This window comes from Haemaphysalis longicornis, unplaced genomic scaffold, assembly GCF_048455015.1.
Source record: "Haemaphysalis longicornis isolate Haplotype H1 unplaced genomic scaffold, Haemaphysalis longicornis Haplotype H1 scaffold_4, whole genome shotgun sequence".
In the NCBI taxonomy this organism is placed as follows: domain Eukaryota; kingdom Metazoa; phylum Arthropoda; class Arachnida; order Ixodida; family Ixodidae; genus Haemaphysalis; species Haemaphysalis longicornis.
This window is the reverse complement of record NW_027526361.1, coordinates 158,377,042-158,382,872: the sequence shown is the minus strand read 5'-3', so window position 1 is coordinate 158,382,872 and position 5,831 is coordinate 158,377,042. Positions and strand designations below refer to the sequence as shown.

At 50.6% G+C, this 5,831-nt stretch overlaps 1 pseudogene; it reads left to right on the top strand.

Moving 5' to 3' along the window:
- Positions 1–2,283: 2,283 nt before the first annotated feature.
- On the top strand, positions 2,284–2,992 carry LOC144180070 (uncharacterized; annotated as a pseudogene).
- The last annotated feature ends 2,839 nt before the right edge of the window (positions 2,993–5,831 follow it).

The window sequence follows — 5,831 nt, the reverse complement described above, 5'->3', positions numbered from 1 at the left end:
ACCTGGATATAAGTAACGAAGTTGACATGCCGGAACAACGGGGCAATTGTTAACCTACCAAAAACAGTCGTGGAACAACGTCCAGCTGAACCCATCCCGACTGCTGCAAAGAACGGTCGAGAGTCTGACACGGTGAAGCCCCGGAAGTCTCAGCGAGCAATACGGAAGCCTCGCCGCTACCCTCTCTGAGGGGGAAGAGGTGTCATGTACCGCGCTTCGGCAGGCCCCAACACAAGTACTGCGCTCCGTAAAGACCACGGAGGAAGAAAATGGTAAAGACGCGTAAGCGGACAAGTACCGCCAGCTGGTGGGGCCTACTTTAAGCAGGCACAAACGTGACCTAGATTGCGCGGGCCGAGAGCAGCAGTGCGCACCAAAGCATGGACGACGCCAGACACGTCCTGGCTGGTTCTCAATAAACGACCTTCTTTGTGTTATAGACCCCTTGCAAAAACCCTGGCAACTCTGTGCCTCCGCTCGATTATCGCCATCGCCATCGGTGGCGAGTTCGCGGGTCGGCCATTGTGAAGGAAAGACCGTCGCTGGCGTGCATGCAAGTGCAGGGGACTGTTGTACAACCTCGAGTTGCTAGAACGCTGCGTCGTCGTCGTGCCGTGATGGAACGGATTCTCTGAGTCCATACATGCGTTTATGGAGTTTGCATCATCTGGACTGAGAGTCACGTTAGATCATCACGTCGCAGTATCGCAGGCAAAGCTGGCCGCTTCCTGGCTGTGTTGCAGCTGTGCGCCGGTCGAACTTTCATCTCCGGTATTTGAATGACCATTCATGCGCTCCAACGAAGTGGGTGAAAATGCCGACCCATTGCTGTGTTCCGGTCTGCAAGCAGTACGGATACGTTGACAAATCCGGACAAAAGGTACGTACGTACGTTTTACATGAAGCGGCCAGTTTCTCGTCCGATTGTCGCATGCGGTTGCTTCATGGACAACGTATATTGGCTCGAAATTACATTTTTTTGTGATATTTTCTCGCGCGTTTGTTTACATTGCGCGCGGTCTTGCTAGGAAGGCGCGAGGTTCATCCGTGGCCGGTAAACCTAGCATGATGCCCCGAGCACGTATGTATTTGATTCGCTGTCTGATTTAACCGAGCGCTCCACGGGGTATGACTTCAGCGTGACTAAATGAGCCTCAGATTTGGCCAGAACGTTTGCCGGCTTTCAACAAGCTTCGCTGTTGTGCGCTACTGAGGTTGAAAATTGTAAACCCTTTATTCATATTCGTGCCACCACCGTGTTGTGCCTCCCTTTGGGGGGATACTTTTACGCGAGAGTTCTCAGAGCGGCTTGCGGCGCAAAAACACAACACATCATGATAAGAGCTCTTTATTTTCAGGTGTCATACCACAGGTTTCCGAGTGATGCGGGCCTCAAGAAAAAATGGATAGCAGCCATCAAGAGGGATGAGGGGCCACTGTTTCGTGTCTCAAAGGCAACCAAAGTGTGCTCCTCGCATTTCCTCGCGACAGACTTCTGCACAAACGTTGCTAGTGGCCATCGCCTGCTCCTGGAGTCAGCCGTGCCGTCTGTCTTCCCATTCCGTACGGCCAAGCCTCCTAGAAGAATGTCCCGCCAGCGAACTATTCCTGCACCCAAGTCGAAGAAACAAGTTCCTGCACAGTCTGACGGCCAGCCTCCCATCGACTTTGAATGTTGCGAAACAAGCACTCATGATGAGAACCAGGTTCCACTGCAAGAGGTTGTTTTAGACGACAACGAGAACCTGTCTCAGCCGCAGACTTCTGCCAGCCACTGCGAGTGCAAAAAAATAATTGCTGCGCTTGAGGCTCAGCTCGCCGCAACAAAAGACAGGGAGGCAAAGCTCAGGGTGGACATAGCAAGAACTAAGCAGGCACTGGTAACGCAGGCCTTCCAGCTAAGCCAGGCACGTGCTGAACTTGCTAGTGCCCAGTCAGAGCTAGCAGATGCAAGAGAGAAGCTCAAAGCAAAGAGCCTGGAGCTCAGCATGCTTCAGGATGAGCTAGTCACTGCGCAGCAGTGCTTGCAAAAGTTGAAGGAGGAGTATGAGCCATTCGGAATTGCGAAATTTAAGCAAAGTAACGACGACATCCAGTTTTACACTGGACTGCCCGACTACGAGACTTTTGAAGAGTCGCTCGAGTTCCTGGACCCTGGCGACAACGGCGAAAATATGATACGCCATCACAACACCAGCACCACAGAGAACGAAGGTTATAGGGGCAGACCACAAAAAGTCAGCATACAGAACCAGTTTTTCATGGTCCTCGTGAAGCTCCGCCTTGGTATCTTTCACCAGCATCTCGGACATTTGTTTGACGTTTCCATGAGCAGAGTGTCTCGGATCTTTTCTGTTTGGGTGGATTTCATCTACCTCCAGCTGGGAGAGCTGACCTTATGGTTGTCACGGAGAGCTATTGATGAGGCAATGCCTCGGGCTTTTGTGGAGAAGTACGCCTCCACGCGCGTGTTGCTTGATGCAACAGAGATCAGGTGCGAAGTGCCATCATCATTTGTGACGCAGTCTGGCCTTTACTCTCACTATAAATCCACACACACGTTCAAGGGACTGGTCGGAGTGGCTCCGCATGGGTACGTTACGTTTGTTTCCGAGCTATTCACGGGATGTACATCAGACAGGGAATGTGTGATACGAAGTGGTTTTTTGGAGCGAGAGTTTGAGGAAGAGACTCCATTATGGCAGACAAGGGCTTCCGAATCGATGACCTTTTGGAGGACATAGGTGTGAAGCTGAATATTCCACCCTTCCTTCGAAGAGAGCAATTTACAGCCGAGGAGACTCAAGAAACCCAGGACATTGCTGCACTTCGGATACATGTGGAAAGGCGAATCCAGCGTATCAAGTGCAACCACATATTTGATCGCCCTGTTCCGATGTCGTTGGCCCCGTTGGCTAATCAGATGTGGGTGATTTGTGCTACTCTCAGCAACTGGCAGTCGCCTATAATGCAAGAGTCGGAGGGCAGTTAGCTGCAGTGTGCATTCCAAATGTGCATTATGGAGTTCTGTTTATGCACTGCACAGTGGACCAGCACGCAGTAGCCATTGAGTGCCTGACTTTTGTTTGAAGTAGAAAGTTGCTTTTTCAAAGAAGTGCCACCGTGTGTGTTGGAGACACAAGTTGATTGATTGTGGGGTTTAACGCGCCGACGCAACGCAGGCGATGAGGCGCGCCGTAGTGGAGGGCTCCGGATTAATTTTGACCACCTGGGGATCTTTAACGTGCGCCGAAATCTCGTACACACGGGCGTTTTTGCTTTTCGCCTCCACCAGAAAAGCGGCCGCCGCGGCCGGGAATCGAACCCGCGACCTCGTGCTCAGCAGCGCAACGCCTTAGCCACTCAGCCACCGCGGCGGGTGTTGGAGACACAAGTTATTATTGGCGCTGACAATGCACTTGAGCTTCTATCAAGCGCACTGTCTGGCGAGCTGGTTGCAGCAAGGCAAAGGGAGGTGTGCTGGAATCTGTACACAGTGCAATAAAGCACCGCCACATTGTAAGTTCCTTTTGTTGATTGCACAAGGAGGCTACTTGAAGGCTAGACAACTAAACGGCAGCCTCGTGACTGCCAGTCTCCAGGAACGGCAAAAGGGTGTTAAAATAAAAGTAGTTTAGCTGGTCTTTCATAGCCTCCCATTTGGCGCGGTTCAGCCGGATTCGTTCGATGAGAATGAAATCCTTTCCATAGACAACAAAGTCGCCCCAGCTTAGTGCGGACACCCCCATCTGGCCTACTATTTGCGCATAATAGGAGTTGTCTCGTTTGAGCCTTGGGCCATTTTCTGTCAGCTCGCTGCAGAAAGAGCTGCTTGCCAGCTCATCCCCCTTTTTGTCCCGAAGGGTGTACGGGCACTTAATCTCGAGCACCCCATACGACCCCTCGGCTGGGTCGAAGACGAGCCTGTCAGGCGATGCACCGAGCCAAGGAAAGGTGGGGTTCACCAGCAGGCCACAGGGGAGGACTGTCACGTCATGCCCCATGGTACGGAGCACCTCTTCATAGCGCTTAGCAGCCATGGGCTCGTTGGAGATGCCGTGCCTGCATACAAATACAACAGCATGTCACAGTGCTGCCCGATACAAATAGCAATAGATGGTGTCCTTGCCTGCCTTAAATGTGCTTGCTCAACTAGCCTGGCAGTGCAGGGAAGTTTAGCTTATATACAGGGTGGCTAATGCAGTGACACCGAGTAATGTAGATGACTTAATTGTCATGAGTTGCTTTGCATTTGCAGAAAATTTGGAGGAAAATATCTGCTTAGAAATACAGATTGTGTTCACCAGGCACCTGTGAACAGCACAATAGCTTCCTGCCCTCCCTCCCCTCCCCCATCCAACTCCACAAAGCTTCCAATAGTTTCTTACGTGAATGCGCTGTGTGTGTTCCTGCGTCTGTCAGTTTTTAGGTGCTTATCTGCATTGTTAGTGTTTGTGTGCACTTCTGTGTCTGCACATCTTTCACTCATATTTGCCCCTCTCATCTCCATATGGAGTAGCAATCCAAGCTCACTGCCAGGCTAACTTTTCCTTATCATTAAAGGCATCCCACCTCCCTCATCCAGGCATATGAATGGTTTACTGTCCCACCAAACCTACCCTGTAATTTAACACAGCAGTCATCAAAATATTACGAATGTATACACAGCACAACAGCAATGGAGAGGATATTCTTAAGCATTTTTTTTGTTTTTCGTAGTAGTGCTGCAAAATGTACAGCCCACAATAAATTACAAAACTTAGAATTACTTCAAGAAACATCATACATGTCTACAGTAAAGAAAAAAAACCTCTTGCAGTATGTCTTTGAAGTATTTAAATACGTTAAATTCTCCACATTATCATTACAAGTGAGTTTATGCACCTGATCAGAGCCACCCGTGAAAGGTTCCTGCTCGCTGTCAGTGACTGGAGGCCTTTCACAGACCACTCCCTCCGCATCAGCACAACACCAAAGTTGGAGGACGTCAGTCTCAGGCTCCGCTCTTTTGCCCACGTTGCGCTGTCGGACTGTTGCCGCGTGTCACGCTCCAGGGCCAGCGATGCCTGCCGCGATGTCTCCACCTTCTGCAGGGTGTTGAGAAAAAGTAAAAACAGTCAAAAGCGGTAACTAACCTCTGTGTGCTGAGGTTCACCAATAAAGACAAGATGAGCACAATTGAATGCAAGCCATTTCAGATTTTCTTTAGTATAGACTAGTGTGTGAAACCGACCAGAACCACCTACACTGGTTGATTAACACGTGTCCATCACTTCGAGTTGTTGATCAATTCGCTCTTGCGCTGCAATTGGCTTGCCTCCTGGTTAGCTCAGTTGGTAGAGCAACTGGTCTGGTTAAGCAGTGGTCCACGGTTCGAATCCTGGACCAGGACGAATTTTTCTTCCAAGTGAGAAGTTTCTGAGAAAGCTGTATAGCTTTCCTTTGTAGCCGTATGGCTGCACTGAGGTGGATGTCAAACTTTCCTTCGTAGTGTGTGAAACCTAAATAACATGCTGTGGCAGACAAAATGCCAGCAAATATAAAGCACAGGAGTTACATCGTTTTAGACATGGCAACAGAAGTGAGTGAGTGCCCACGTGGAAACAACTCGGTGGGTCTCGGCATGTGTGCCAGGAAGTACGTTGGCATACCTCAAGGATTCTGCTGCCTCCTTGGTGGGAAGCTGGTAGCCATGGCAACGCGTCCTTGAAAAGGTCTGCCGCAGGCACCAGCTGGGTGTACGGCACAGACACTGGCCCAATGCCCGACAACTGGGCACTGAAACCATGCGGCAGCAGTGCCTGCTGGTAGGCAAGTGGGGACGCTGCTGG